At 36.4% G+C, this 16,180-nt stretch overlaps 1 protein-coding gene across 2 annotated transcripts in view; it reads left to right on the top strand.

The window, feature by feature from the left end:
• Positions 1-16,180, top strand: part of LOC106466386 (methylosome subunit pICln-like) — a 48,875-nt gene that overhangs the window by 7,649 nt on the left and 25,046 nt on the right. The window lies entirely within an intron of this gene.

Below are 16,180 nucleotides of genomic sequence, written 5' to 3'. Positions count from 1 at the left end.
AGATTTACATAGCAGTTCTCAAACTGCTTTTGGTATTGGTTTTTAAACATGTATGCCAGAAGCAGGTGAGAGTAAATAAGTGGCTTCAATAGCATGAAGAGATGGGAGAAGCTTCTGTGGTAGGTGTGATAAATTTAATGATATCTCAGAAAATTAAGAAGGTGTAAGGTTGTAATTTTGTATTCTACCCTGTGAGTAGCATGTCTGTAACATGTTTCTAAGTGGTTACACTCTGAAACCCATAAAAGAGAATAAAGAAAAACTAAAAAGGAGAATTGAAAAAGGAAATCTGTCGTGTATCACAGAGAATTCAAGATTGATCATTTCAATATCTCCTTTTGAAATTAAATATTAGATAATATAAAACTTTGAATTATAAACTACATGTTAATGCAACGTTTATTAACACATATTAATGATAGTTGTTGTATTAAAGTTAGAATTTAACCCTGTAAAAGGACACAACATTCACTTTGACTAAGCCAAAATCATAGGGTTAATTAAAGATTGTTTACCTTAATTGATTAGTGTCCTGTCATTACCATTTTGGATTATTCCAAGTCTTGTGAGAATAATCAGTAAGATGAATGCATTAATAAGCCCAACAATTAATCACTTGGCAAGTTCCACTAATTGCCTAGCTCAAATCATAATATTGATTTAACCAATATTATAATACTAATGAATTTTAACATTCTAAGCACACCCAAAGCTACTATATTTATATTTATGCTTTTTGCATTTTCTTTATTAAAATAATTATCTGTTATTATTTGCCTCATTTTTTCTAAAATCCATAACATTATCTCTTAAAATCTGAGTTTTCTTTACCAGTACTGAAACTTATTTTGAAAAATCTTGAATTAAGACAAAGAACATTTCCCCAACTCTATTTTTTAACTAGCTTTAACATAGTTCATCATGGAAATTTCTCTCTAAACCTATCACACCAATCGAAACTTCTGTTTAGACCTTGTATCCTATTCAAAATTTTGTGTCTGCACAAGGAAAAACTCCTTGTTTGTACTCCTAAATTATTTCCATCCTTAAAGCACTTAGATAGCTTTTTATACTTCAATAACTCCTTGAATCTGCCATTACTGATATAATAAACTCCAAAATGCACTAAAATACTTATGTATTTTTTTACACCATTCTAAACTAAATACTTAGTAAGCTAGCTTTAGTCATTGTTATTTTTCATTCATTACATTATATACATAACTTTCAGTATAGTTGCTTGATAATGTCTTAATTAGAGTTGGATGATTAGTGGTATTTGATAATTGAATAATCAACAGACCAGTTAATTTATTAGTACACTGTTTCTCAAACCATGCTATATAAAAAAAAACAGAAATCTTGGCAGTGAGTGTTGCCAGCCAGCTGTCAGCAGTTCAAGAAGAAAAAAAAAGTTAGTGGCAGGTGCTGCCAAACAGTTTCCTTCATTCTAGTTAGCAGTTCAAAAAAAAAGTTGGGGGTAGATGTTGCCAGTCAGTTACCTTTTCTTTAGACAACAGTTCAAAATTTGTAACAGTTGCAGGTAACTTTAATAGTTTTGCCTTAAAAGCAAGTTTGGTGGCAGTGGGAATCAAACCCAAGACCGTCAAATCCTGAGACTCCTTCTCAAATCACTAAACCTGAACAAAATTGAAATATAAAAAACTTATAAAGCTAAACTTGGGCACAGCACAGACAGCCCATTATGTACCTTTGCACTTAGCACCAAAAAACATGATAGCAATTTTTTTTATTACTTGGATAGTTGGAATAATTGAAAATAAAAGTAATCAGAAAAACCTAAATTTGATTGGTTTATTATTTTTGTGACAATTGATTTAATCATAATTTAGATTATTCATTTAGTTTACTTAATATCACTGCTTTATATTTGATTATATCAACGAAATTACACAGCTCTAGTCTTAATACGTCCCCCCAGTGGCACGGCAATATGTCTGCAGCTTTACAATGCTAGAAACTGGGTTTTGATACCTAGGGTGGGCAGAGCGCAGATAGCCCTTTGTGTAGCTTTGTGCTTAATTACAAACATACAAAAACTGAGTAATCCTTTCCATTTCCAAACTTATGAAATAAAATATTTTTTGACACAGTGACTTTAGTCTGTCATAAACTTGCTTCATTAACCTTGGACATTTTCTCTATTGCTTATCACAGTAGCAACTTTTAACATTTTTGATTCCTTTCACTCTGTTATTCTGAAAACTTCACTTCATTCACTAACAGGTGACTTCATCAAACCAATTTAAACCTCTGAAATTTACAGAGTAATTTACTATTTGAAAACAATCCACTTGTTCCATTGAACCTACCCCACAAACTCTATACCATTTACTCCTTCACAACTGTTAACCATAATAAGCAGACACAAGAAAAAAAAAAAACACAACTAAAGATATAAGCATAAAGTTAAGAAGAAAGCCCTAAAAGTTGCACAAAAAAACTAACTTGTCTCTATCCATCATGAAAACCAACTTTAAATATAATAGTCTATGCTAATTTCCCAAAAATAATTAAACTAATTTTTCAGAAAATATTATTTGCAAAACAAATACTTTCAGACTTAGGGCTAACTTAAAATTCACTATCTTAAACTAACTTAATCCTGAAGAAAATTAAAAATAGAAATCTGACTAAACAAGATCAGCATAATTAAACAAGATGAATAATATTACAGAAGTAAATCAATTTTTGTTAACTTATCTAAGAAATTTTCAGGTAAACAGATAAGACCCTTTTGTGTTCAAAACTGCATCACCATTGTCATTTCCTTTCACTCTTTAATCACTACCTTAGTTTCACTAAATATGTAGCTTTGTCTGGTTGGAAGTTAATACAAATTACCCATAAGCACCTCTCCAACTTTTTAAAAAAACATTGTAACCATCAAAACAACTTTTACCCATGCTTCTAACAAAATTTAACATAAACTCACCAAAGTGATTTTCACAATTGTTTCATGCACTGTTTAGCAAATTTTGTTGTCTTGCCAATTTCCCCATACTACATTGTCACCACATACTTAGTGTAAGATAATTCTTGAATACACTTAGTCCATTAATACTTGGAAATTGTGCATTGCTAATTTTACATCATTGTTTATAATATGTTTCAAAAAGACTGGCTAAAATGATATTCCACATCTAATCCTGGTGAAGCTGTTCAATCCTTATTAAAACTGCTAGTAACTTGTGTATGAATGCAAAGTACAGTGGTTTCAGTATTAATAAACATCTATGGGTCAGAGTTTTACATATGTTTGTACATATTGTGCAGTATGTTCTGTAAAGTCATAACCATGTTAATAAACTTGTATGTGCTAAAACTGTGAAAGGGATGGATGTGACTAAAGGCCCAAAATGAGCCACCTTAGATATGGATGAAAATGTTCACAGAAATTGTGACACATTTGAAATATTACGTATGTTATATCCTTGAAAGACAGTAACTTGTGTGGGTCTTTATGTTAATCAGGATAAATTTTCCATTTTAAGTATTTCTGAATATTTAAAAACCAAATTTGTTATTTTAACAATCCTTTAAATATATATATCAGCTCATGTAGTTTTTATATATATATACGACTGTTTCTTTTATAGTATAGCTCAATTGTTAAATTTAGTTATTTTTAGAAGTGATAGTTTATCACATGTTTGCTTATGTAACTGTGTACGAATCATAAATTGTGTCGCTCAGTTGTTGTGAATTGACACTGCTTGTATAATTGCATCATGTTACTAAAGCCTTTTAATTTTTTCTCATTGTTTTGCATCATAATATCTCCCAGTGTGTAGAACGTTCTTGGCCTCTGTCAGGCTGTAAATACGCATCCAAAATGTACCTTGATTTACTTTGTGATATAGATATAGTTGAATAGTCAGATAGTTAGATCTAGACTAAGTGTTTGTGAGTTTAGCCATAAAGAGCGTATAGTGTCAATTTTTAAAGTGAAATTATCACAGATTGTATTATAATAGAGAGTAAAGGAGAAATAATTTGTTTTATCAATTGTGTTCTAAAGTGATTGAACCAGCCTATGTGGACTTTGACAAAAAAAGACAGTTATTCACAGCTTTGGATACAAGTATGATAAACAGAAGTTATAGTGGTGATTTTAAAGTGAAATTATCACAGACTGTATTTGAACAGGGAGAATAATTCATCTTATCAGATTGTGTTCTGAAGTAACTGAACCAACCTATGCAGACTTTAACAAAAAGGAGACAATTATTTAAAGCTCTGGATATAACTGTAATAACCACCAATGTAATGAACATTTGTATATACGTTGACTTGTTTTAATATATTATTTTAAAATAACTGGACTATGTGCTGTTTGTTTATTGTAGAAATTTATCTCCAACAAGTCACAGATATATTCTGTAAATAATCTATTATATTAAGCGGTCCATGAAATTTTTGGATTTGAACTAGCTGGTCTTCAGTTGGAAAAAGGCTGGGAACTACTGATGCCCATCATTCTTGTCAGCAGAATCCTTGTACTGATTAGCTTCATCAAATACACCCAGTTTGTGCAGTGTTGAAGAATGTGGGTTAATTCCTGGTAAAATTATGGAACCCTAGGTATCATAAAACATAGGCAACAGGAAAAAAGCAAAACTTGGCAATACTACCAGCCACATCTTGGGTAATCAACTGATACTGTCATATGGTATCTTTATGAAGTAGACCTTAGGTGCCTTATGTTAGGATTGGAATTTGAATACTGTCATAGAACAGGACATTACTGCCAGTGTCCAAAAGGGGTTCCTAAGTATGTGACTTTGTCTGTTTGAACTGATAACTGTCAACAGTTGAGTCACAAAGGTAGACTGTGAAAAGTATGGGTAAGTTAAGTTATGAAGTAGAAATCTGAAGCAACTATATAGTGCAGTTCATTTAATTTTAAGAAAAGTGACATTATTTGTCAACCAATATAAAGTTGGTCACCACTGTGGAGTAGATTGTTTTCTCTGATTGGATGCTGTTTTGCTCCTTCTTTAGGTAACTTGGCATTTCAACTTAGAAACTCATATACTGCAAGAATTCTGTGCTACCATGAAAATTACATTATATATATATATTATACTTTTGTTCTATTTTTGATAACACTACTTTGCATTGTTATTGCCATGAACAAAGTAGGTCCTCAAGGTTCTGAGGATGTAACCACCTGTATTCATGACCATCATTAACATTACCAAAGGCATGTGATTGTGACCACTAAAGCTTTTACATTGGAAATTATAATTGTTGTTATTCTTAATGAACTATATGTATCACCAATAACAGCAGTATCTGTATATCACTCATATGCAAACAGCTTCTGAGTTAGTGGCCTTGTGTGATATGAAATGAAAGTCTTTCTTGGTATGTATTGGAACCTAAAGCACAGTTGACCAGAATTATTAATAGGGACCTTTTTGGCACTTCTGATTGTTCAAGTAGATGAGGTGACATCACCAACCTGAAAAATGTTGCATAGTACATTGGCAGAGATGTCTGCTTATAGCTTTGCACCTGTTTGAGGCACATTTGACACATGATCGTGCAAAGTTCATGTGCCCACCAGGCATGTTGTTATCTGATCTAACTGCTCTTTGGTGATTCCCATGAATGTGTAGTAGTCATCATTGACCAAAATTTGCACATACTTGTTAAGAATGCAACAGGTATGTCCATGTATTGAACTGCTTTGCATCAGCTATTCTAAACAGATTGTACATTTCACCATGTTGTATGTATTCTTTAGACATACTGTATGCATCTTAAAACACCTACTTCGAATTGATGTAATAATACCTCAGTTTAGAAGAAATAGTCTTCCATGCATTCTCAGTGATCACTCCATCCAGTATTAATTTGGTCTGCATTTTAAATTATAGTCATTATCTAAGTCAAGATGACAGTGAACTTTGCTTATTGAAAGTCTTGAGTGAGTTATATGTAAGGCCTCATTGAATAAGCAACCTCTCCCTTCCAAAATTTGTCCTGTGTAAATTTTTCCATGTAGCCTATATTAAATCAGATTGTATAAGCGTTCATCAAGTTTTAAATAATGTTGAAGTTTAAAAATATATAACCTAAAAAATTATAATTCTTAGCTAAATCAAACTTGTATGAAATCATCCATACACTAAAAAATTTGAAATATAAGAATTGCAGGGTGTACATTGCACAGGCCCAAATGATGCTTTTGGTTTGTTTTATTTATCCTTGATGTCCTACAACTGCATTTTTATGTCATGATAATTAGTAGCAGTACAAATTGTTTTATGTTATATTGTACACATACATAAGGTACTGTAAAGCACCTAATGGGTTTCTTCTTCAACAAAAATGTCATTGAATGGTTATGCTGCAAAATTACGTACAGTGGTGGAAACTATTAGGTGCCCAATTTATTGCTTAGGTAAGGATCAACCAATCAGGAGATTCTTTTTTTTTTTTTTTTTTTGTAACTAGTTTTCTTCAAGGCTATACTATGTTAGTTATCAGTTACCCAACAAGCTTTGCTAACTTCTATTCTTGATTTTAACTAATAGTTAAATAATTTGTGTTTCTTTTGCCATCATGCCTAGTGATTTTTATCTGATTATCACCATTTAATACATTTACAAATTGGCTTACCAGCAATTATTTTCTTCAACATGTTTGTCAAGAGAAATTAACACTGCTGTCATTGTACTGTCTCTCTTATAACTTCACAATCTCTGTTGTTATAATGTCAGGTTAATTGGCTCGTCATATCTGTTTTTATCATGCCAGACCTATTTCCTTCATCTTTTGTTAATTATACTTAGTGATTTTGGATACGGTATCTTACCTCCTCTCATGTATAGCTATTCTCATTCAGTACTGCCCTCTATATGAAAAATTGTTTTGCATTCCACGAGCCTTGAACTCCCACTTACCCCACTATTAATGTGGTTCACAGCATTTTCGCAAGTAAATCATCATGCAACAACCCTCCATCAATAGAAGCATGTCACTTCTTGTTAGGCAGTTGTTTAGTGCAGACGTTTTCAGTTGTGCTCTTTCACCCATTGATTTCTTGTTTTTTGTGAATCATTTTGAATTATTCACAGTCAACAATGAATTCCCGAAGTTTGTGTTAGAACTTTGAATTTGTTACACAGGCTTCAGTTCAGGTGGTCTTGGTTGAGGATTTTTCAGCCACCATTTGTTGGGAGATTGATCTGTATATGAGTTGATCTCCTTCTCCCAACAATTTTCAAGTTCCTCCAATATTGTCCAAACCTGTCCATGATGAGGAGGATTTTGACAGCCTTTTTCCTCCACCTCATTATGCCATGCCTTCCCAAGTCTTTCCTGTAGAATCTGCCAGGCCTTCCTCAGCTTTTTCAACATGATTTCTTAGGTGTTTACCATTTTAACTCTTCCCCAAGTTTCATATGATTCTGTTTCATCCTTGTTACATGACACACCATAATTTGAGTACCTTGTTTTCCCTCCTTCTCCTGACATCAGAGTACTTATTGACCGTTTTGTTTTTCAGTTGAGTGTTGGAGCTAGTATGCCTCATCCTCCAGGGGCTTCTGGTCATTATGCTTTGGCTTATCATTAGGCTGATCAACCTTATCTTGATTCCAAGCAGCTTGAGTCACTTTTGCCAGTGTTAGGGGCTGACCCTGAGAATCCTATCCTTTTGTCCCTAGCCCAATTTTTACTTCATCTTACCCTTACAGCTCTCCTGTGGTACTTGTCTTCCATACACCTACTTTCTGAGTCACTCCACCAATCCCCTGAGGGTTTTTGGAGGATACTCATACCTCCACATTGGCAAGATTGTCCTCCTTGGCAGTTGTTTAGTGCAGACGTTTTCAGTTGTGCTCTTTCACCCATTGATTTCTTGTTTTTTGTGAATCATTTTGAACTATTCACAGTCAACTATGAATACCAAAGTTTGTGTTAGAACTTTGAATTTGTTACACGTGTGGTTGCTTTGCTGTTGGGATCTCCTTGGAAGGTGGCTTTCTTGTCACCGTTGCTAATCCCTTCCTCATCTCTTTGGGACCTGCAGTTGGTTCTACTCCTCAGTCTGTCTTTGGAGATATTCCTGAATTTTTGGAGTCATGTATGGAATCTGTAAGACAACATTCAATCCTTTCTTCTTTAGTTGCTCATTTGTATCACCTCGCTACCGTGCCCTCTCCTGTACCCATTTCCCATCCATTTCCTGTCCTTTGCCAGTTCTTACCACAAGAGGTTTGACATTTTGTTATGTGTCCTGACATCGGGTTCATTGTCACTAGCAGTTCCAGTGACTGTCAGGTAGTTTCTGGCATGTTTGGTTGATTTTATTCACCTATGTTGAGAGTTCACTCCCAATCCATGGGTGATCCAGGATTTGTCAGATGGACTTTTTATCCACTTTCTTTCCCCTACTCCATTGTTTCCAGTACCTGTATCCTTCCTGTTAGATCTCACTACCAGTTAGCATCTATCCAAAACTGTGCAGACTCTTCTATCACGGTGAGCTATCGAGCCTGTCAGCCAGCCTTCCCCAGGTTTTTGTCGTATCCTAGAAAACTGGGGATTGGCATCCTGTGATTGATCTGTCCCACCTCACCCAGTTTCTGGAGCTTCCCCGCTTTACCATAGAATCCCTTCTCACTCTTTTTTTTTTCCAGGTCTGTGGATGACCAAGGTAGACATTTTGAATGCTTATCTCCATATTCATATTACTTATCAGTACCGATGCTACCTTCGGTTTGTCCACTATGGCAGTGTGCCATGAAAGGGTCTCAAGTGTGCTGCAGAATTTTTGCAATTATTATGTAATTTTTATTTAGTAATGTAAACTTATTATCAATTTAATACATTTTTAAAATTTTAAATTTGATTTATTTTCTCCTTGATACATAGTATGATAGCAATTTCTGCCTGTCTTAGTCAGGAGGGTGCCATTAGGCCTGCCATACAGACTTATTTACATTACGTTTGGGACATTAAAAGTGTGCCGTAAACTGAAAAAGTTTGTGAAGCACTGCACTACGGGGTTGTGTATCAGTTTCATGCCTTGCTTTTTAGGCTTGCTTCAGCACCATATGTCTTTTATTGGGAGGTCAAAGCCTTTGCTCAATTTATGCATGCAAAAGGGTTGCACTTCTACCATTACATGGATAACTGGATCCTGTTAGCTCATTCCAAACTGGAATCTTCTCAACACACTCATTTGCTATTGACAGAAGCAACTTGAATTGGTTGAAGTCTTTCCTGATGCCTACCCAATATCGTGTCCACTTAGATGTATTTTTTAATGCGTACCTCAGTAGGGCCCAACCTTATCCACTACATCTCTGTTCAATGGAGCTTTGATTTCTCCATGTCTTTTCTGTGTCCTCTTTTTCTGCATGTATGGTTCTATCGATTTTGGGAACTTGGGCTTCTATGGGAGTCCTTTTCACCTTGGGTCAGGCTCATATGCGTTCTCTTCAGTGAACGTTGCACAACCAATGAAATCTTGCTTGGAATACCCTGGACTCCCAAATTAACCTTCTTTCTTCCCTTACAGATGATCTTCATTGGTGGTTGAACAAGGACAATACAGTGACAGAAGTACCACTTCCTCTACCTTGTACAGATTTGCATCTTTTCACCGATGCTTCTCTCCATGTTTGGGGGCTTGGGTCAATTAGCGGGTGGCTTCTGGTCAGTGGTCTCAGAGAAAAATGTTGTGCCATATCAACATGTTGGAGCTTCTGGCAGAATGACATGATTTTAATCATTTTCTTCGTATTGTACAGAACCAACTCGTCATGATCCACTCGGATAATTTCACAGTTGTTGCCTATATCAGTCACCAAGGTGACACTTGTTCCCTCTGCGTTCAAACATTATAACTACTTTATTAGGCTCACACACTACAGATGCATCTAATCTTATGTCATGTTCCAGGTGCTTTCAACCTCATGACCGATTGTCTTTCCTGATTCAATCAGGTTTATCCTACAGAGTGGTACCTCAACCCTCAGGTTTTCAGTTGGTTCTGCAATCTGTAGGGTACTCTTCATCTAGATGCTTTTGCCACTTTCCTCAACACCAAGTTACTTCTTTTTTGGTCTCCAGTTCCTCATCCTCAGGCTCTTGCAGTGGATGCTTTCAGTCATGACTGGAACAACCAGTACCTTTATGTCTACCCTCCCATCCAACTCCTTCCCAGGGTGATTTTGGTCATCCATTCCACTCCATGTCAGGTCTTTCTGATTGCTCTTTGCTGGCTGGTGTAATCTTGCTTACCATGTTTCCTTCTGCTCTAAACTACACCCCCCAATACCTCTTCCTTTCAGTTTGTTCCTCATCAGCCAACCTCAGTCACTGGTACTTCATCCCACTCTTCACACCCTCCAACTTAATGCCTGGGAATTCCGGATTTCTCTTGCTAGGAGATCCGGATTGTCGGTGTGTGTCGCTTCCATTTTAGCACAGACTGTTCATCCTTCCTCCCCAGCAATCTTTCAGTATAAGTGTAACATCTTTTGCCATTGGTCTTTTAGTCAGGGATTTTCCCCTTCTCAAACTACTATTCCTCCTCTTATGGATTTCCTCACCTGGCTGTTCGATCATGGGGGTTCTGTCTCTTCCATAGCTGGTTATAGAGCATCCCTATCCAACAACTGTTTTTCCAGGTACCATATAATGTTTTCCTCTCATACTGTCTTCTTTATATTGCATTCTTTCTGGATTCATCAACCTTCTCATTGGGCAGTTCTTCTGGATTGGAATGTCAATATTGTTCTTCACTGCCTTACACTCCCTCCATTTTAGCCTTCGTCCTTATGTTTCCTGTATCAACTATCCCTTAAAACTTATTTCCTACTCCTTTTAGCCTGTGGGCATCATTGGTCTAATATCTTAGCCACTGATGTTTCATGTACTCTTTTCCATTCCACATATGATCTCCTTTATCCAGATCAATCTTTCCTACCCTAAACTTTGGAGGCTCATGAGGGACATTCTTTCTTCTCACGGATTTTTCTTCCCTCCATTTCCCACCTTTATTCCCATTCTGATCTGGATAGAATTCTATGTCCCATTCATGCTCTTCTTTGTTACATTACTCTCACAACTTCTTTCTGTGGTTCATGTTCCAGCCTTTTCATACCCTGGCAACTTTTCTCTGTACATGACCTTTCTCCTACCCTTACAGTTTGAGTTCATCAACTTATTGGACTGACATATTCCTCCCTGTCTCCTTCATCCTGCAATCTGTTCCAGGTGTTATTGCATCAGATCAGGCACCTTACCATTTCCTTGGCATCTCATCTCCATTATCCATTGGAAGAAATTCTTCAGTCAGGCATATGGACTACACCTCATATGTTCATCTTCCACTACCTGCATTGGGTGGCTGTTTCTTCCTTGTTGGGGTATTGCCTTCCACCAGTTGCCATTCTCCAGATGTCAGTACAGCTGTGATTTGGTAAGTTATCTTTTCTATATCTTATTTTTCCTTCCAGTGGCATGTCCCTTTTAGGTTTAAGATCCCGCTCAGTAGTGAGCATTGCCTGTCCAGGTATACTAGCTATCTTTCAAATTTCACACTGTATGATAATCAATAAGTTATACCAAGGTATATTATCTCCCAACTAGTAACTGTGTCACTCCACTTTTGTGTGGTGGGTCCCGGGGGTTGATGTGTGGTCCCAAATCAGATTGTTGTATGGACTGTTGTTACACTAATCAATCTGCTTATGATACCTGTGATCCAACCTTGGTGCAGTCCTATCTAGTGCTGATGTTGCATGGGTTACTCCCAGCTATTCCTGTCACTCCACCTCTATGGAGTTGGGCCCTAGTGTAGAATTATGTTGTGCAGGGTAGCTTGACAAGGGTTGTATGGGACATCCCACCAAAGTTTTCTTCAGTCAGTGGCTGATCCTGACAACCTCAGTGTATACCCATGGCCAATAACGCACACTGTAAGATGGGGTGTTTTACAAGATTGCTAGTAGGTTTTCCTTGTGATGTATTTGCTTCATTAATATGCTCATTCCACACTGTACTAACCCATGGACTGCGTGGGTAAAGCAGAAGGGGATAGCTGCCTATCCCTGCTATCCCTTTGATTTAATAAATTAGGAGCAGTTTGTTTTTCAAAATTGGGATTTTGTTGTCACCTGTTGCACTGTCTCCAGCATCAACATTCCTCAAGACTCTCTACTGCGTTTTGTTCCCCCTTGTTCTTCTAGTGGAATGTGAGAGTCCTTGCCACTTTCCAATTCTGTGCCACTTGGATAGTGGGCCATGGAAGAGTCCTCCTTAATGTGATTTTTTCACTTCAGTAGAGAGTAGGTCAGTAGTGTTCTGCCAATGTAGATGGCATTTAATCCTCATATCATGCACTCAGTGCAGTCCGAGGGATGGTATCATGCAGAGGTTGATGCTGCACCCTGTTTCTGTGAGGTTCTATGTTTAGGGTGAGATTGTATATCTTTTACAGGGGTGATCCACTTACGTGCGGTGGGACCTGGAGTTTGATGTTGTGCTCCAGCTTTTGTGCAGTCCTTTCCAGAGGATGATGTTGCCTTTGAGTAGATCCATCGCGTTTCAGTTCACCCCTCCGATTAGAATCCCTTGTCCTACCAATACCTGGATGTTGGTTCCCAGTGGGTGGTTTTGGATTGGAGCGGGACCAATCAATATAAATCCTCATACACGTTGGTCATGCTTCCTTATCCTACCTCATTCTAGTAGTTTTGCCTCATGATCTCCACCTTGGTGCAGTGGGTCCTGGAGGTTGATTTTGTGCATACATGCACTCCAATACCTGTGTGGTCTATTCTGGAGGATGATGTTGCTCAAGGTGAGTTATCCTTCTAATGCTCCACTTCCAGGAGTTTTACTACCTGAAGGGATTTGGATTTGATGTGAACTGCCACATTGACACATCCCTTGTTACTGACATTTGGAGGTCAGGTTCCCATATGACTGGTTGCGGATTTCTGTACATGTGCCCTGTTTTGTAGATTGGTTTAGTGAGTATATCCTTCCATTCTGTTCCATTTGAGGTGAAGATGGTGTAAACCCTCCTCCTATTATTGGTCAGAAGATGTATGGCCGATGCTTCTTGGTTTTGGACTGGAGTTGACTGGCCACGAACAGTCTGATATACCCAAGCAATTCTACACCATGGGGCACATTCTTTTTAGTTTACCCACATTCCCTTCAGTGGATGAGGATCCTCCATTAATTTTATCTAGGACTGCTTCTGGTACTTTGTGGGTTTTTCATTCGAAATTACACAATTATTTTTTATGTGATCCTCTTACTTTTCACTTGTGTATGCGACACCTATTTCTACAATGGGCGAGGAGTATACCTTGTACAGAAGTGGTGCAATCTCTCACATGTGTTCCTCTCCAAATGGGGGTCATACTTCAAGGGTTTTCTTTAAAAACTTTCAAAGGGGACTTCTCTATGTCCCTTAAACTGGTTCCTCCACTTGTTCAATGTGGGATTTTAGTTATACCTGTAAAAGGAGGTAAGATACTGTATCAGAAGTTATTTTCCTACACTGAAAATATATTACTGATAGGTACTTTCCTCATCTCACCCCTTCTCCCCACTTAAAACTGGTGATTCCTTTCTGCCTAATCTCGAAGTGAGAGTTTGATGTAACCAAATAGAGGGAGCCACATGCATCAGGAGGGTGTGTCATTCTCCTTTTGTTGGAGGATTGTTGCATGATGATTTACATGCAATGACACTGTGAACCACATTAATTGTGGGATAAGTGGGAGTTCAAAGCTTGTGGCATGTGAAACAATTTTTGCATATAGGGGTAGTACTGAACAAGAATAGCTATATGTGTGAGAGAAGGTACCTATTGGAAATATATTTTCAGTGTAGGAAAATAACTTATCCTCATCATTAACTAAATTTACAAGATGTTCAAGGAGAGAAATTAACACTGCTGTTATTACACTATCTGTCTTATAGTTACACAACAGTCATTTATTTTTGGACTTGTTTATTTGGGTTATTCACAGTTTAATGTTTTTTGGACAAATTGAAAAGAAAACAGGTAAGTATATATTCATGGGTCTGAAACCTACAATGAATGCCCCTCCATCTATTAGTGAAAAATAAACAGAATCAAATTGTTCACTTCCTGACAAACTAACTTGATTTCTGGAAGTTCTAGCTTTTTACTCCCATCTTCATCTTTGGGGCTGTGTGTTGTGAGAGTGATGGTGAAATCTCATTATTTGATTAGAGTAGCCCAAGAGATCATGGTTGGTACTGTTGTCTAACTGCTGTTGCTTTAGTTTATCAATTCAAAATGAAGGATGGCTAATGTAGATAGCCTTGTGTAGCTTTGCATGAATATCCAAAACAGGTAGACACTAACACTGATGAGATTTTAATGTATATTTTCATTCTTTTGCTCTCTCTTTCAGATTCATTACCACCACATCTCATAATGCCTTCCACCACCTTGAAAAATTTGTACAATGTCCTCTAATGGTTTTCTTTGTCAATTCCCTTTTGTCTAGTTTCTTCTCTCTTGTTCTTGTGTGAGTCTTTGTGTTTTATTGGGTTGTCTTGCTAAGCAATACAGTTCTCATCTTTAATCCTATCAGTGCTATATACATATCCAAGTTTTGATAGTTTGGTCTTTAACATTTCCCTGTTACACAAAATGGAGAAGGATGTGGCCATTTAACTGGATTCATCTCTTTCCCTTGGCACATCAGTTTTTTTCTTTTTTTTTAGTTGGTTTGTCAATGTGATTTGGCTGGTACTTGTAACTTCATAATTTCTATGGTGCCCTGGTGTGTTGCGATTAAGTTTCTTTGGACTGTTTAATGTATATATTACTTTATCTGTTGTGTGGACATTTTATAGTAACTGTTAATTGGAAATGCCATACATAGTAACCTCCTTCACTTACGCATTCCCAACTCTCATTTCTTCATTAATATTTTACATCATGATTAGATTGTTCATTATATAAAGTAACAAGTCACTGGCTTACAGTATTTTCCATCTCAACCACAACATCCCACAGATGGGTTACAAAAGTATTTGTATTCATATGTCTGTGTATTAATGATGTCAGTCTGACTCGGGCTCTGATAAGTTGGAGTGCGAGGTGATGTCCATATAAAGAGTACAACTATTTTTTTCATCATACATTTTGCATTTGCATAACCTCTAGAGCTTCTGAAACACATATGTACAGATTTTTTCAGTGTCCATGTATGTTGTGTCCAGTATTTACTCTCTATCACAAACTGTTGCTAAATCAGCAGTGTAGGGTAAAATGAATAGTGGATAACCTCACATCAAATACATAATACCATGTTGAATGATACTGTGTAAGAGGTCATGGCATGCACACTTTAATCCCTACCTGTACACTTTTAATATATTCCACACAGCAAATTAGATTTTATGGATGTTTACTTAAGGTTTCTGTGTCATCCTGCTACCAGCTACATGTATATGTAGTTAATGTTTTAAATAGAGTTTGTGGCAGCCTGAACTATGTTATTTAAGGTGACAGTGAAAGTTTGTTTTCATATTGCAATTTCATAGAATGTTTTTTAATCGAAATACATGAAAACTGAAAACATATATTATTTGTAATATTGGTCTTATGCTATATTTGTTTTTTTGACGATGAAGCACTGTACCTTTTTTATAAGGCCACTCAAAAACGTAAGTCTGTTGGAACAGTACTGCAATTAATTTAAAATAATATAAACACAAATTTATGATTCTTAGCAGCTAGTCTACTGAAACCAACATTCAGTTTTAGGATTTTGTCCTTTAATAATGATGTTAAAAAAAAATCCTGGTGTGTGGTGCTCTCTTGAATAAACTACTTGATGTGACTGTAACCAAACGTACTGTGTTGTTTCCATATGTTGATGAAGAGTGATCTATAAACCAGTAGTTTGTGTGATATTACATCACAATAAGACTGATAATTTTTGACAAATCTTTCTTTACCTATATAGTTTTCCAGTAAGAAGAATATAATAGCATTTCAGCAGCATGTGGTACACAAATGTGCAGTTGAGAAATCATATACAGTGGCTAAGACTAGTAAAGAAAGATTTGTTAAAAATTACCAGCTTTATTTTGATGGGGATCCAGACATTTAACTACTGGACATTTTATTAGT

Source organism: Limulus polyphemus, unplaced genomic scaffold (genome assembly GCF_000517525.1).
Source record: "Limulus polyphemus unplaced genomic scaffold, Limulus_polyphemus-2.1.2 Scaffold2245, whole genome shotgun sequence".
NCBI classification, from domain to species: domain Eukaryota; kingdom Metazoa; phylum Arthropoda; class Merostomata; order Xiphosura; family Limulidae; genus Limulus; species Limulus polyphemus.
This window is presented reverse-complemented; position numbering and strand designations above follow the sequence as displayed.